The following is an 18380-nucleotide window of genomic DNA, read 5'->3' as shown; positions in this document are numbered from 1 at the left end:
GTTGATAAGAAATTAAATGTTATCCAGTATGCTAGTAAAACTCTAGATAGTGCCCAGAGAAATTATGCTACCACTGAAAAAGAGTTTTTAGCAGTTGTATTTGCATGTGATAAGTTCAGATCTTATATTGTTGATTCGAAAGTAACTATTCACACTAATCATGCTGCTATCAAATATCATATGGAAAAGAAAGATGCTAAACCTAGACTTATTAGATGGCTTCTCTTGCTACAAGAATTTGATTTGCATACTATTGATAGAAAGGGAGCTCAGAACCCCGTTGCGGACAACTTGTCTAGGTTAGAAAATGTTATTGATGACCCACTACCTATTGATCATAGTTTTCGTGATGAACAATTAAATGTCATAAATGCCTCTCGTAATACCCCTTGGTATGCTGATTATGCAAATTATATTGTTGCTAAATTTATACCAGCTAGTTTCACATACCAGCAAAAGAAAAAGTTTTTCTATGATTTAAGACATTACTTCTGGATGACCCACACCTTTACAAAGAAGGAGTAGATGGTGTTATTAGACGTTGTGTACCTAAGCATGAACAGGAACAGATCATACGCAAGTGTCAATCTGAGTCTTACAGAGGACACCACGCTACAGATAGAACTTCATACAAGGTATTGCAATCCGGTTTCTATTGGCCCACTCTCTCTAAGGATGCCTGTAAGTTGTCTTATCTTGTGATGAATGCCAGAGAATTGGTAATATTAGTAGATGTCAGGAAATGCCTATGAATTATTCACTTGTTATTGAACCATTTGATGATTGGGGATTTGATTATATGGGACCTTTTGCTTCCTCTAAGGGGTATACACATATTTTAGTTGCTGTTGATTACGTTACTAAGTGGGTAGAGGCTATTCCAACTAGTAGTGCTGATCATAACACTTCTATTAAGATGCTTAAAGAAGTTACTTTTCCGAGGTTTGGAGTCCCTAGATAATTAATGTCTGATGGTGGTTCACATTTTATTCATGGTGATTTCTGTAAAATGCTTGCTAAGTATGATGTTAACCATAGAATTTCATCTCCATATCATCCTCGGTCTAGTGGTCAAGTAGAATTGAGTAATAGAGAGCTTAAATTAATTTTGCAAAACTATTAATAGATCTAGAAAGAATTGGTATAATAAAATTGAGGATGCATTATGGGCTTATAGAAATGCTAATAAGAATCCCATGGGTATGTCTCCGTATAAAATGGTTTATGGAAAACCATGTCATTTACCCCTTGAACTAGAACATAAGGCATTTGGGCTATTAAAGAGCTCAATTATGATTTCAAACTTCGTGATGAGATGAGGTTATTTGACATTAGCTCACTTGATGAATGGAGAATCCAAGCCTATGCGAATGCCAAGTTGTTTAAATAAAAAGTGAAAAGATGGCATGATAAAAGGATAAAAAAGCGTAAGTTTAATGTAGGTGATCATGTTTTGCTATAAAACTCTCACTTAAGATTTTTTGAAGGAAAGCTTCCCTCTAAATGGGAAGGTCCTTACATCGTCGAGGAAGTCTATTGTTCCGGTGCCATAAAAATCAAAAACCCAGAAGGCACAAATCCGAAGGTGGTAAACGGTCAAAGAATCAAACATTATATATCAAGTACTCCCATAAATGTCAAGACCAATATAATTAATACTGTGATACTGGAGGAGTACATAAGGGATACTTTCCAGAATGTTTCAGACTCCGAAAAGGAATAGGTATGTGGTACGGTAAGTAAACCAACTCCAAAACGTTTCCAATGATAATTTTTCTTTGTTTTGGAATATTAAAAAAATTAGGAAAATTAAAAGTAGTCCAAAAGAGACACGAGGCCACCACAAGGGTGGAGGGCGCGCCCTACCCCCCTAGGCACACCCCAGTCCTTGTGGCCACCTCGTGTGCCTTCCGGACTCCGTTTTCTTGCACAATACATTTTATGGTCGGTAAAAATTTATTATATAATCTCCCAAAGGTTTTGATTCCCGTACCATGACAATATCTCTTGTTTTTACTCCGAGTTGTTCTTCTGATAGATGTAGATCATCATGACATCTCTAAGAGCCCGCAAGGACAAGTTTTTCGAGAAGGTCAACAACCCCTACCTTGCAGAGGTGTTGCGGCACCCTCAAGCCATTGAGTTGCATGAGGGGGTGTTGCACATCCGCGATGTTGAGGGGCCTAAGAAGACCGGAAGTGTGGAGACGAGGCTCGAAGCAATGGAGCAACAAGTTTTCTAGTGCCAAGGGATGGTGGAACGCAGAATCAATGCAAATCACATGATGATCGGGGAGTTCGCCAACAAGCACAAGCTGGATCCCAAGAGCATTGAGTAGGCCATCTTCAGTCTTCATGAAAAAAATGAGCATCTCCAAGCCAAGATCTATGACCTGCAAAACCAAAACTGTGAGTATGAATATAGATTCAAGAGGATGAGTTTGGATATAGATTCTAGGATCCCGAAGACTCGTTCATCTTTCTATGATGGTGAACCCATGCCTTGGAAGATGGATGACAAGCCTACTTCATCAACAACTCCTTCATCACCACCTCCAAAGAAAGACATCTAAATACATGGGTATGGGCACTCCCCTTGGCAACTGCCAAGCTTGGGGGAGTTCCCCGATATCATATCACCATCACACCTCTATCTTTATCGCTTCTCTTAGTCCGATCCTTTTGGTTATATCTTGATCTAGTAGAATAAAGTTTTAGTATGATCTAGCTTTGAGTTTTTCTTTATGTTCCCTCTATGTCATCGAGTCCGTGAGATATATAATAAAGAGTAATTTTGAGTTAAGGGCTTTGCTTTCTTGCTATGATCTTGAGGGAGTTAAATTAATGAAAAAAAGAAAAAGAAAAAAAAGTTCATATAGTGATCTTATGGAGAGTAATGACTTCACATATAAAGTGTATGATGAATAAAAGTTATTGACAGTTGACAAACATAGTTTTGGTCATTGTTGCAATTAATAGGAAGTAATAAAGAAAGAGAGGCTTCACATATAAATATACTATCTTGGACATATTTTGTAATTGTGAGCACTCATTAGAATATGACATGCTAAAAAGCTGATGTTGGACAAGGAAGACAACATAATAGGTTATGTTTTCTTATATCCAAATAGAAGTTATATTGTCATGGATCATCCAACATGTTGAGCTTGGCTTTCCCTCTCATGCTAGCCAAATTCTTTGCACCAAGTAGAGATAGTACTTGTGCTTCCAAACATCCCTAACCCAGTTTTTCCATGAGAGTCCACCATACCTACCTATGGATTGAGGAAGATCCTTCATGTAATTTGTCATCGGTGCAAACAATAAAAATTGCTCTCTAAAAACATATGATCTATTAGTGTGAGGAAAATAAGCTTTATACGAACTTGTGATATGGAAGAAATAAAAGTGACGGACTGCATAATAAAGGTCCCTATCACAAGCGGCAATATAAAGTGACGTTCTTTTGCATTAAGATTTTGTGCATCCAACCATAAGAGTGCATGACAACCTCTGCTTCCCTCTGCGAAGGGCCTATCTTTTAATTTTATCTTCTATCTTTATACAAGAGTCATGGTGATCATCACCTTTCCTTTTTACACTTTTTTCCTTTGGCAAGCACTATATGTTGGAGAGATCCGGATATATATATATCTATCCACTCAGATGTAGGTTTTCATAAAGTATTATTGTTAACATTACCCTTGAGCTAAAAGGTTGGGAGGCGAAACTATAAGCCCCTATCTTTCTCTGTGTCTAATTGAAACTTTGAACCCATAAGTATCGCGTGAGTGTTAGCAATTGTGAAAGATTAAATGATAGTTGACTATGTGGACTTGCTGAAAAGCTCTTTATTTGACTCTTTCCGATGTTATGATAAATTGCAATTGCTTAAATGACTGAGATCATAGTTTGTTAGTTTTCAATAAAGTTTTTGATTCATACTTTACCTTGTGAACGAATTGTTACTTTAGCATAACAAATTATATGAGAATATATGTTGCTATTCTAAAGATAATCATGACGCCTTCATGTCAGTATTTTATTTTATCGACTCCTCTATCTCTAAACATGTGGACATATTTATCCATATCGGCTTTCGCTTGAGGACACGCGAGGTCTAAGCTTGGGGGGAGTTGATACGTCCATTTTGCATCATGCTTTTATATTGATATTTATTGCATTATGGGCTGTTATTACACGTTATGTAATAATACTTATGCCTATTCTCTCTTATTTTATAAGGTTTACATGAAGAGGGAGAATGCCGGCATCTGGAATTCTGGACTGAAAAGGAGCAAATATTATAGACCTATCCTGCGCAACTCCAAAAGTCCTGAAACTTAACGGAGCATGTTTTTGGAATATATAAAAAATATTGGGCGAAGAAAGTACCAGAGGGTGGCCACCATCCAGCCACAAGGGTGGAGGGCGCGCCCTACCCCCTGGGCGCGCTCCCCAACCTTATGGGCCCCCTGGTAGGTCTCTGATGCCCATCTTTGGCTATATGGTGTGTTTTGACCTGGAAAAATCGAAGGAAGCTTTTGGGATGAAGCGTCGCCATCTCGAGGTGGAACCTGGGTAGAACCAATCTAGGGCTTCGGTGGAGCTATTCTGCCGGGCAAACATCCCTCCAGGAGGGGGAAATCATCATCATCGTCATCACCAACGATCCTCTCATCGAGAGGGGGTTAATCTCCATCAACATATTCACCAGCACCATCTCCTCTCAAATCCTAGTTCATCTCTTGTATTCGATCTTGGTCCCAAAACCTCAGATTGGTATCTGTGGGTTGCTAGTAGTGTTGATTACTCCTTGTAGTTGATGCTAGTTGGTTTATTCGGTGGAAGATTATATTTTTATATTCTTAATGATAATTAATACTCCTATGATCTTGATCATAAATATGTTTTGTGAGTAGTTGTGTTTGTTCCTGAGGACATGGGAGAAGTCTTCTTATAAGTAATCATGTGAATTTGGTATATATTCGTTTGATATTTTGATGAGATGTATGTTGTCTCTCCTCTAGTGGTGTTATGTGATCGTTGACTACATGACACTTCACCATTATTTGGGCCTAGGGGAAGGCATTGGGAAGTAATAAGTAGATGATGGGTTGCTAGATGACAGAAGCTTAAACCCTAGTTTATGCGGTGCTTCGTAAGGGGTTGATTTGGATCCGTATGTTTCATGCTATGGTTAGGTTTACCTTAATAATTCCTTCATAGTTGTGGATGACTGCGAGAGGGGTTAATCATAAGTGGTTAGGTTTGCCTTAATACTTCTTTCATTGTTCCAAGGAAGGGCAGCATTCAAGCACCGGTCCACCCACTATCAAATTATCGAAGTAACGAACGCGAATGATATGAGCATGATGAAAACTAGCTTGACAACAATTCCCATGTGTCCTCGGGAGCGCATTGCTTTATATAAGAGTTTGTCCAGGCTTGTCCGTTGCTACAAAAAGGATTAGCCCACCTCGTTGCACCTTAGTTACTTTATTTACTTGTTACCCGTTACGATTTATCTTATCACAAAACTATCTATTACCAATAATTTCAGTGCTTGTGGAGAATAACTTGCTGCAAACCACTTGTCATTTCCTTCTCCTCCACATTGGGTTCGACACTCTTACTTACCGAATGGACTATGATAGATCCCCTATACTTGAGGGTCATCATGTACCATTGATGCGGCTTGAAGGTACATCGGTATTTCCGCAATGAGGAAGGGACGATGCAGCACAACAGTGGTACGTATTTCCCTTAGATACGACACCAAGGTTATCAAGCCAGTAGGAGAACCAAGAAACACAACGTAAATAGCCCCTGCACAAAAATAACAAATACTCGCAACCTGACATTTAAAATGGGTTGTCAATCCCTTTCGGGTAGCGGCGCCTCCAGATAGGCAAACGGAGTTGAAATAAATTGTAGTAGATTGATAGATCAAATGCCAAATAAAATAAATTGCAGCATGGTATTTTTGTATTTTTGGTTTAACAGATCTGAAAATAAAAGGAAAATAAAATAGATCGCAAAGGTAAATAATATGAGAAAGAGACCCGGGGGCCGTAGGTTTCACTAGTGGCTTCTCTCGAGAAAAATAGCAAACGGTGGGTAAACAAATTACTGTTGGGCAATTGATAGAACTTCAAATAATCATGATGATTGTTGGGGAACGTAGCATGCAATTTCAAAAAAATTCCTACGCTCATGCAAGATATATCTAGGAGATGCATAGAAATGAGAGTGGGGAGAGTGTGTCCACGTACCCTCGTAGACCGAAAGCGGAAGCGTTTGACAACACGGTTGATGTAGTCGAACTTCTTCTCGTTCCGACCGATCAAGCACTGAACATACGGTACCGCCGAGTTCTGCACACATTCAGCTCGATGACGTACCTCGAACTCTTGATCCAGCAATATCTCGAGGGGGATCTTCGTTAGCACGATGGCGTGGTGACAGTGATGGTGTAGTGATCGGCGCAGGGCTTCGCCTAAGCACTACGACAATATGACCGGAGGCGTAAACTGTGGAGAGGGGCGCCGCACACCGCTAACAATGTTTATTGTGTGTTCTAGCGGTGCCCACCCCACATATATATAGGTTGGAGGGGAGGAGACGCAGCCAAAGGGGTGCCCCAAGTAGGAGGAATCCTACTTGGGGTCCTCCCAATTTGGCATCCCCCCTTTCCTATTCCTATTCGGAGTAGGAAGGGAAGAGGGGAAGGTGGAATCATGTTCCTTTTTTCCTTTCCTTCTTCCCCTTTCTTTCTCCAATTTGTCCAGCCCATATGGGGGCGCACCAGCCCCTTTGTGGCTGGTGTGTTTCCCCTCTTGGCCCATTAGGCCCATATAGCTTGCCAGGGGTTGCCCGGAACCCCTTCCGGTGACCCGATATGTACCCGGTACCCCCAGAACACTTCCGGTGTCTGAATACTATCATCCTATATATGAATCTTTACCTCTCAACCATTTCGAGACTCCTCTTCATGTCCGTGATCTCATCCGTGACTCTGAACAACATTCAGTCACCAAATCACATAACTCATATAATACAAATCGTCATCGAACGTTAAGCGTGCAGACCCTACGGGTTCGAGAACTATGTAGACATGACCAAGACACCTCTCTGGTCAATAACCAATAGAAGAACCTAGATGCTCATATTGGTTCCTACATAATCTATGAAGATCTTTATCGATTAAACCGTAATGACAACATATGTTATTCCATTTTTCATCGGTATGTTACTTGCCCGAGATTCGATCGTCGGTATATTCGTACCTAGTTCAATCTCATTACCGAAAAGTCTCTTTACTCGTTCCGTGATGCATCATTCCGCAACTAACTCATTAGTCACATTACTTGCAAGGCTTATCATGATGTGCATTACCGAGAGGGCCCAGAGATACCTCTCCGGTACTCAGAGTGACAAATCCTAATGTCGATCTATGCCAACCCAACAAATACCTTCGGAGATACCTATAGAGCATCTTTTTAATCACCTAGTTATGTTGTGACATTTGATAGCACACAAGTCATTCCTTCGATATCCGGGAGTTGCATAATCTCATAGTCAAAGGAATATGTATATGACATGAAGAAAGCTATAGGAATAAAACTGAACGATCATTATGCTAAGCTAACGGATGGGTCTTGTCCATCACATCATTCTCCTAATGATGTGATCTCGTTCATCAAATTACAACACATGTCTATGGTTAGGAAACTTAACCATCTTTGATTAACGAGCTAGCCTAGTAGAGGCTTACTAGGGACATGATGTTTTGTCTATGTATCCACACATGTATCAAGTTTCCGGTTAATACAATTCTAGCATGTATAATGAACATTTATCATGATATAAGGAAATATAAAATAACAACTTTATTATTGCCTCTAGGGCATATTTCCTTCAGTCTCCCACTTGCACTAGAGTCAATAATCTAGTTCACATTGCCATGTGATTGAACACCAATAGTTCACATCACCATATGATTAACACTCATAGTTCACATCGCCATGTGACCAACACCTAAAGGGTTTACTAGAGTCAATAATCTAGTTCACATCTCCATGTGATTAACACCTAAAGAGTACTAAGGTGTGATCATGTTTTGCTTGTGAGAGAAGTTTAGTCAACAGGTCTGCCACATTCAGAGTTGTATGTATTTTGCAAATTTCTATGTCTACAATGCTCTGCATGGAGCTACTCTAGCTAATTGCAACGATTTTCAATATGTATCCAGATTGATACTCAGAGTCATCCAGATTGGTGTTAAAGCTTCAATCGACGTAACTCTTTACGATCAACTCTTTATCACTTCCATAACCGAGAAATATTTCCTTAGTCCTCTAAGGATAATTTTGACCGCTGTCCAATGATCTACTCCTGGATCACTATTGTACCCCTTTGCCAAACTCATGGCAAGGTACACAATAGGTCTGGTATACAACATGGCATACTTTATAGAACCTATGGCTGAGGCATTGGGAATAACTTTCCTTCTCTCTCTATCTTCTGCTGTGGTCGGGTTATGACTCTTACTCAACTTCATACCTTTCAACTCAGGCAACAACTCCTTCTTTGACTGATCCATTTTGAACTCCTTCAAAATCTTATCAAGGTATGTACTCATCGAAAGTCCTATCAAGCATCTTGATCTATCTTTGTAGATCTTGATGCCCAATATGTAAGCAGCTTCGCCGAGGTCTTTCTTTGAAAAAATCCTTTCAAACACTCCTTTATGCTTTCCAAAAAATTCTAAATCATTTCCGATCAACTATATGCCATTCACATATACTTTATCAGAAAGGCTATAGTGCTTCCCACTCACTTTCTTGTAAATACATGCTTCACAACAAGTTTGTATAAAACAATATGCTTTGATCAACTCGTCAAAGCGTATATTCCAACTCCGAGATGCTTGCACCGGTTTATAGATGGATCGCTGGAGCTTGCACACTTTGGCAGCACCTTTAGGATTGAGAAAACCTTCTGGTTGCATCATATACAACTCTTCTTTAATAAATCCGTTGAGGAATGCAATTTTGACATCCATTTGCCAGATTTCATAAAATGCAGCAATTGCTAACATGATTCGGACAGATTTTAAGCATCGATACGAGTGAGAAAATCTCATTGCAGTCAACACCTTGAACTTGTCGAAAACCTTTTGCGACAATTCGAGATTTGTAGATATTAACACTACTATCAGTGTCCGTCTTCCTCTTGAAGATCCATTTATTCTCAATGGCTCGCCGATCATCGGGCAAGTCAATCAAAGTCCATACTTTGTTCTCATACATGGATCCTATCTCAGATTTCATGGCCTGAAGACATTTATTGGAATCTAGGCTCATCATCGCATCCTCATAGTTCGTAGGTTCGTCATGGTCTAGTAACATGACTTCCAGAACGGGATTACCGTACCACTCTGGTGCGGAACATGCTCTGGTTGACCTATGAGGTTCGGTAGTAACTTGATCTCAAGTTTCATGATCATTATCATTAGCTTCCTCACTAGTTGGTGCAGGCATCTTGGGAACGGTTTTTCTGTGATGAGCTACTTTCCAATTCGAGAGAAGGTACAATTACCTCATCAAGTTCTACTTTCCTCCCACTCACTTCCTTCGAGAGAAACTCCTTCTCTAGAAAGGATCCATTCTTAGCAACAAAGATCTTGCCTTCGGATCTGTGATAGAAGGTGTACCCAACAGTTTCTTTTGGGTATCCTATGAAGACGCACTTCTCTGATTTGGGTCAAGCTTATCAGGCTGAAGCCTTTTCACATAAGCATCGCAACCCCAAACTTTAAGAAACGACATCTTAGGTTTTTTTCCAAACCACAGTTCATATGATGTCATCTCAATGGATTTAGATGGTTCCCTATTTAACGTGAATGCAGCTGTCTCTAATGCATAACCCCAAAAGGATAGTGGTAAATCGGTAAGAGACATGAAAGATTGGACCATATCTAATAAAGTACGGTTATGACGTTCGGACACACCATTATGCTGGGGTGTTCCAGGTGGCGTGAGTTGTGAAACTATTCCACATTGTTTGAAATGAAGGCCAAACTCATAACTCAAATATTCGCATCCGCGATCAGATCATAGAAACTTTATTTTCTTGTGACAATGATTCTCTACTTCACTCTGAAATTCTTTGAACTTCTCAAATATTTCAGACTTTTGTTTCATCAAGTAGATATACGCATGTCTACTCAAATCATCCGTGAAGGTCAAAAAATAATGATACCAGCCGCGAGTCTCAACACTCGTCGGACCGCATACATCGGTATGTACTATTTCCAATAAGTCAGTGGCTCGCTCCATTGTTCCGGATAATGGAGTTTTAGTCATCTTACCCATGAGGCATGGTTCGCAAGTATCAAATGATTCATAATCAAGTGATTCCAAAAATACATATGTATGGAGTTTCTTCATGCGCTTCCCACGAATATGACCTAAACGGCAGTGCCAGAAATATGTTGCAGTATCATTATCAAATTTGCATCTTTTGGCATCAATATTATGAATATGTGTATCATTACGATCGAGATTCAATAAACAATTTACATTGGGTGTATGACCATAGAAGGTTTTATTCATGTAAACAGAACGACAATTATTCTCTGACTTAAATGAATAACTGCATTGCAATAAACATGATCCAATCATATTTATGCTCAACACAAACACCAAATAACATTTATTTAGGTCCAACACTAATCTCAAAGGTAGAGGGAGTGTGCGATGGTGATCTTATCAACCTTGGAATCACTTCCAACACACATCGTCACCTCGCCCTTAACTAGTCTCTTTTCGTTTTGCAATTCCTGTTTCGAGTTACTAATCTTAGCAACTGAACCGGTATCAAATACCCTAGGGTTACTATGAACATTAGTAAAGTACACATCAATAACATGTATATCAAATATACCTTTGTTCACTTTGCCATCATTCTTATCCGCCAAGTATTTGGGGCAGTTCCGCTTCAAGTGACCATTCCCTTTCAAGTAGAAGCACTCAGTTTTAGGCTTAGGTCTAGCTTTGGGTTTCTTCATGGGAGTGGCAACTTGCTTGCCATTCTTTCTTGAAGTTACCTTTCTTTTCCTTTGGCCCTTTTTCTTGAAACTAGTGGTCTTGTTGATCATCAACACTTGATGCTCTTTCTTGATTTCTACCTTCGTTGATTTTATCATCGTGAAGAGCTCGGGAATCGTTTTTGTCATTCCTTGCATATTATAGTTCATCATGAAGTTCAAGTAACTTGGTGATAGTGACTAGAGAACTCTGTCAATCACTATCTTATCTGGAAGATTAACTCCCACTTGATTCAAGCGATTGTGGTACTTAGACATTCTGAGCATATGCTCACTGATTGAGCTATTCTCCTCCATCTTGTAGGCAAAGTACTTGTCAGAGGTATCATACCTCTTGACTCGGGCATGAGCCTGAAATACCAATTTTAGCTCTTGGAACATCTTATATGCTCTGTGGTATTCAAAACGTTTTTGAAGTCACGATTCTAAGTCGTAAAGTATGGCACACTAAACTATCAAGAAGTCATCATACCGAGCTTGCCAAACGTTCATATCATATGCATCTGCTCTAGCAATAGGCCTGTCACCTAGCGGTGCATCAAGGACATAATTCTTCCGTGCATCAATGAGGATAATCCTTAGATCATGGACCCAGTCCGCATCATTGCTACTATCATATTTCAACTTATTTTTCTCTAGGAACATATCAAACATAAACGGGGAGCTACTTCGCAAGCTGTTGATCTACAACGTAGATATGAAAAATACTATCAGGACTAAGTTCATGATAAATTAGGTTCAATTAATCATATTGCTTTAGAACTACCACATAGATAGACATCCCTCAAGTCATCTAAATGATACGTGATCAAATCAACTAAACCATTTCCGATCATCACGTGAGATGGAGTAGTCATCAATGGTGAACATCTCTATGTTGATCATATCTACTATATGATTCACGTTCGACCTTTCGGTCTCCAGTGTTCCGAGGCCATGTCTATACATGCTAGGCTCGTCAAGTTTAACCCGAGTATCCTGCATGTGCAAAACTGTCATGCACCTGCTATATGTGAACGTAGAACCTATCACACCTGATCATCACGTGGTGTCTCAGCACGAAGAACTTTTGCAACAGTGCTTACTCAGGGAGAACACTTATACCTTGAAAATTAGATAAGGGATCATCTTATGATGCTACCACCGTACTAAGCAAAATAAGATGCATAAAAGATAAACATCACTTGCAATCAAAATATGTGACATGATATGGCCATCATCATCATGTGCCTTTGATCTCCATCTCCAAAGCACCATCATGATCTCCATCATCACCAGCTTGACACCTTGATCTCCATCATAGCATCATGGTCGTCTCGCCAACTATTGCTTCTACAACTATCGCTAAAGCATAGTGATAAAGTAAAGCAATTACATGGCATTTGCATTTAATACAATAAAGCGACGACCATAAGGCTCCTGCCAGTTGCCGATAACTTTTACAAAACATGATCATCTCATGCAATAACGTATATCACATCATGTCTTGGCCATATCACATCACAACATGCCCTGCAAAAACAAGTTAGACGTCCTCTACTTTGTTGTTGCAAGTTTTACGTGGCTGCTACGGGCTTCTAGCAAGAACTGTTCTTACCTACGCATCAAAACCACAACGGTGATTTATCAAGTTTGTTGTTTTAACCTTCAACAAGGACCAACCGTAGTCAAATTCGATTCAACTAAAGTTGGAGAAACAGACACCCGCCAGCCACCTTTATGCAAGACTAGTTGCATGTCTGTTGGTGGAACTAGTCTCATGAACGTGGTCATGTAAGGCTGGTCTGGGCCCTTCATCCAACAATACCGCTGAATTAATATGATTCATTGGTGTTAAGCAGTATGACAATCACCTCCCACAACTCTTTCTGTCCTACTCATGCATATCATCTACGCATAGACATGGCTCATGATGCCACTGTTGGGGAACATAGCATGCAATTTCAAAATTTTCCTATGCTCACACAAGATCTATCTAGGAGATGCATAGCAATGAGAGGGGGAGAGTGTGTCCATGTACCCTCCTAGACCAAAAGCAGAAGCATTTGACAATGCAGTTGATGAGTCGAACTTCTTCTCGTTCCGACCGATCAAGCACTGAACATACGGCACCTCTGAGTTCTGCATACGTTCAGCTCGATGACGTCACTTGAACTCTTGATCCAGGAAAGTGTCGAGGGAGAGCTTCGTCAGCACGACGGCGTGGTGATGGTGATGGTGTAGTGATCCGCATAGGGCTTCGCCTAAGCACTATGACAATATGACCAGAGGCGTAAACTGTGGAGAGGGGCGCAGCACATGGCCAACAATGTTTGTTGTGTGTCCTAGCAGTGCCCCCACATATATATAGGTTGGAGGGAAGGAGAGGCTGACAGTGTCCTAGACTAGGGGATACTCACCACATCGTCTCCCGACCAGGTGGATCGGGCCGAGGACCCCCATGGAAGTTCACTCATGGGCCACTTCGGGCAGCCCATGCCGCATACGAGGAGTATTCCACAAGACATGGTTATCAAGACAAGGACTCCTCTCCACCAACGTATTCGGCCAGGACTCTTGTTATCCTAGGCTGCTGGTGCATTATATAAGCCAAGGCCAGGCTAGTCAAGAGATCATTATGACAATCATACAAGCTAGACTTCTATGGTTTAGCCATTACGATCTCGTGGTAGATCAACTCTTGTAATACTCATATTCATCAAGATCAATAAAGTAGGAAGTAGGGTATTACCTCCATAAAGAGGGCCCGAACCTGGGTAAACATCGTGTCCCTGTCACCTGTTACCATCAACCTTAGACGCACAGTTCGGGACCCCTACCCGAGATCCGCCGGTTTTGACACCGACATTGGTGCTTTCATTGAGAGTTCCGTTGTGTGATCGGCAATGGATCGATGGCTCATCTTTTAAAGACCAAGCGAGCAACTTACATAAAGGTCTCCTATATCCCAAGTGGCATCGATTTCCTATCTATTAAAGACCAAGCGAGCAACTTACATAAAGGTCTCCTAAATCTCAAGTGGCATCGATTTCCTATCTATTAAGGCCCTTGGGGCCAACCTTGGCGAGCCCAGCTTTCACTGGCTCTAGCTCCTTTAAGAGATATTTACTCTCTTTTCAAGAAGTTTGTGTTAAACACAACAATTTTTTTTCACACGGATATCGATCCTTAATTCGGCCACCTGTGCCCACATTAAGGCTCGGGGGCTACTGGGCTTCGCGCTCATTATTTATAAATATTAAAGGGGCACATTGATCCCCTGATCTGGTGTTGCCACCCGACCAGTGTCTCTGGGGCTACTGTGTTGCCTGTTTAGTGTAGAAAATTCAAAGTGCTTAGTGTTCGGCTTGACCGAACTATGGGAAAATGTGTCTTCGGACAACAATAGGTACCATCTGGACCTATCTGACGTCAAGCTAATATATTGCGGCAACTTCTCAAAACCCTCTCTCAAGGGCCCATTCGCACATCACTGTTATCTCTAATATATTACACTATGTTTCTATCCCTACGTATGCTGCCGAGCTAGGAGTTGATCCTCAGGCCAATTTAGCTAATCGACTTGAGTCTCAGGGGCTACCAGGATCAGCAGTTTCCTTCAGGTGCACGTCGGGTTTAGACCGACACACACCTTGAGGGCTACTGGATATACATATATTGGCTATATATCTCGGCAAAGAGTAAATTGCACCAATCAAAAATATTCACAAAAATCAGCCCGCGGTCGGGGTGGTGCACCACCTCAGAAGTAGTCCGGCCTAAATCTCGGGCGCGAGTGGCTGACTCCATAGAGGACATTTCCGGCATTAAGCTTGGCTGAATTCATTCAATCTTTTAAAAGACCGAGGTAGTTTACGACACCTCGGACGCTGACCATCGTTGGAGCTCGGAAGTGGTCCGGCATAAAGCCCGGATTCGAATGGCTTGTTCCATAGAGAACTTTTCAGTGTTAAACTTGGATAACCTCCTTCAAACTTTTTCAAGCCAAGGTGATCTATGACACCTCAGATATAGTCCGGCGTTGGTGCTCGGCTGCAAAAGATATCTCGAATGCAATCCGGCGTTGGAGCTCGGATGCAAGAGGACACCGCTGCATGGGAACAACCTCAAACTCGAGGTGTGGCATAAAAACTAATCCTAAGGCATTGATAAAGGCCGAGAACTTAAAGGGGCTCCTCGGATACCCGATGTGTAAACCCTTCGGATTCACTTCGGTGATCCTCAAGATCGAAGACGAGAAGATTTTTTGAACCAGTTTTCAAGACCGACGACCAAAGACAAAGAACAGTTCGGAAGGATCGAGGAGCGTCCCCAACTTGAAGAACGGTTCAGGGGGCTACTGACGGTGTCCTGGACTAGGGGGTGCTCACCACATCGTCTCCCGACCAGGTGGATCGGGCCTAGTACCCCCATGGCGGTTCACTCATGGGCCACTACTGGTAGCCTATGCTGCATACAAGGAGTATTCCATAAGACTTGGTGATCAGGACAAGGACTCCTCTCCACCAACGTACTCGGCTAGGACTCTTGTTAACCTAGGCCTCTGGTGCATTATATAAGCCAAGGCCATCCTAGTCGATAGATCATTATGACAATCATACAAGCTAGACTTCTAGGGTTTAGCCATTACGATCTCATGGTAGATCAACTCTTGTAATACTCATATTCATCAAGATCAATCAAGCAAGAAGTTGGGCATTACCTCCATAGAGAGGGCCCGAACCTGGGAAAACATCGTGTCCCATGTCTCTTGTTACCATCGACCTTAGACGCACAGTTCGGGACCCCTAACCAAGATCTGCCAGTTTTGACACCGACAGAGGCAGCCAAGGGGGTGCCCCATGTAGGACGAATCCTACTTGGGGTCCTCCCAATTCGGCCTCCCCCTTTGCTATTCCTATTCAGAGTAGGAAGGGAAGAGGAGGAAGGTGGAATCCTATTCCCTTTTTCCTTTCCTTCTTCCCCATTCTTTCTCCAATTTGGCCAGCCCGTATGGGGGGCGCACCAGCCCCTTTGTGGCTGGTGTGTTTCCCCTCTTGGCCCATTAGGCCCTTCTGGTGACCTGATACATACCCGGTACCCCCAGAACACTTCCGGTGTCCGAACACTATCATCCTATATATGAATCTCTACCTCTCGACCATTTCGAGACTCCTCATCATGTCCAGGATCTCATCCGGGACTCCAAACAACATTCGGTCACCAAATCACATAACTCATATAATACATATCATCATTGAACGTTAAGCGTGCGGACCCTACGGGTTCGAGAACTATGTAGTCATGACCGAGACACCTCTCTAGTCAATAACCAACAGCGGAACCTAGATGCTCATATTGGTTCCTACATTTTCTATGAAGATCTTTATCAGTCAAACCGTAATGACAACATATGTTATTCCCATTGTCATCGGTATGTTACTTACCCGAGATTCGATCGTCGGTACCTTCATACCTAGTTCAATCTCATTACTGGTAAGTCTATTTACTCGTTTCATGATGGATCATCCCGCAACTAACTCATTAGTCACATTACTTGCAAGGCTTATCATGATGTGCATTACCGAGAGGGCCCAGAGATACCTCTCCGATACTCAGAGTGACAAGTCCTAATCTCGATCTATGCCAACCCAAGAAACACCTTCGGAGATACCTGTAGAGCAACTTTATAATCACCTAGTTATGTTGTGACGTTTGATAGCACATAAGGCATTCTTCCGGTATCCGGGAGTTGCATAATCTCATAGTCAAAGGAATATGTATATGACATGAAGAAAGCTATAGCAATAAACTGAACGATCATTATGTTAAGCTAATGGATGGGCCTTGTCCATCACATCATTCTCCTAATGATGTGATCCCGTTCATCAAGTGACAACAAATGTATATGGTTAGGAAACTTAACCATCTTTTATTAACGAGCTAGTCTAGTAGAGGCTTACTAGGGACACGGTGTTTTGTCTATCACTACAAAAAAAGAAACATCCGTGACATTTTGGGCCGAACGATTTTTTTTTCTGTCATGCTTATGACACTTCTATGACGATAATTGTGACAAAACCCGGTATCATCATATATGTGATGGGATCCTACTTCTATGACAAATAATCATGATAGAAAATGGGCTTTTCGTCCTGGGCGGGCCAGAGACGCAGCTGCCTGACATTCTTTCTTCCATCCATGATAGAAAAAACCATGGTTGAAACGAGGGCGAGGAAAATATGGGGGACTTCCCGGTTACGGTGGGTGGTTGGGGCCGAGAGATGCGTGTTTCTCTCGTACACGTACGCATGTGTGTGTGAGGCATTGCGCTCTAATTGAACCCGAGCGATTGCACTAGCTACGTTACTGAACCCCTGTCGATCCCTTGTTGTTAACTAAACCGAGTGATTCCTTCGCTACTACTGCTAACTGAAGCCGATCGATGCTGCCTCTGGATGAACAGTGAGCGTCGTTGGGGGGGGGGGTTGGATGAACAGTTACCGGTGGGGGTTGGATGAACAGGACCCCGTGGTAGTAGTGGTCATTGCCGCTGGATGAACAGGACCCCGATCGATCGAGCCGGTTGGGTGGATGAACAGGACCCCGCGGAGGGCTGGTTGAACAGGACCCCGTGGAGGGCTGGTTGAACAGGACCCCGTGGAGTGCTGGATGAACAGTAGCCCATGGAGGGGTGGTTGAACATGACCCCGTAGAGAGGGCTGGTTGAACAGTAGCCGGTGGAGGAGCGGTCGAGGCTGGATGAACAGGAGCCCATGGATGAAAAATCGCATGTGGAGGCTCGAGGAGGTTGACGGTGGATGAACAGTAGCCCATGGAGGCAGTCGACGATGGAGATGAACAATATCCCGTGGAGTCCCGTTTTGCGGTATGCCACACCTAAATCTGAGAATGGGTTTTGTTTAGCCGGGTGTTTTGGGTGGGTTTTCTACGTGGGTTTGTTTAGTTCGGGTCTTACTGGGTGGAGTCTGACTACAGTTTAGTTTGGTTTAGTTTACTATAGGAAGTAATTGGGTTTGGGTGGGTACGGGCTGAAACAGTTCCAGTTCAAAACAGTTTTGACCCATGGTTAACAACCGGTGTGTGAGATCAGTTTGTATGCATAGTTTATCCCGGTGTGGATGGCCGCTACAACTCGCGTCCATGGCGAGGCTCAACAAGTCAATAGATTGTTCATAGGAAGCTACAGGGTTACCTCGGCCAAGCCGGCCGCACTCGCCCGCGAGGATGGGACTCCACTCCGGCGCTCGCCGCCCTGCAGGACCCCG

Source organism: Triticum aestivum, chromosome 6A (genome assembly GCF_018294505.1).
Source record: "Triticum aestivum cultivar Chinese Spring chromosome 6A, IWGSC CS RefSeq v2.1, whole genome shotgun sequence".
Classification (NCBI taxonomy): Eukaryota; Viridiplantae; Streptophyta; class Magnoliopsida; order Poales; family Poaceae; genus Triticum; species Triticum aestivum.
This window is presented reverse-complemented; position numbering follows the sequence as displayed.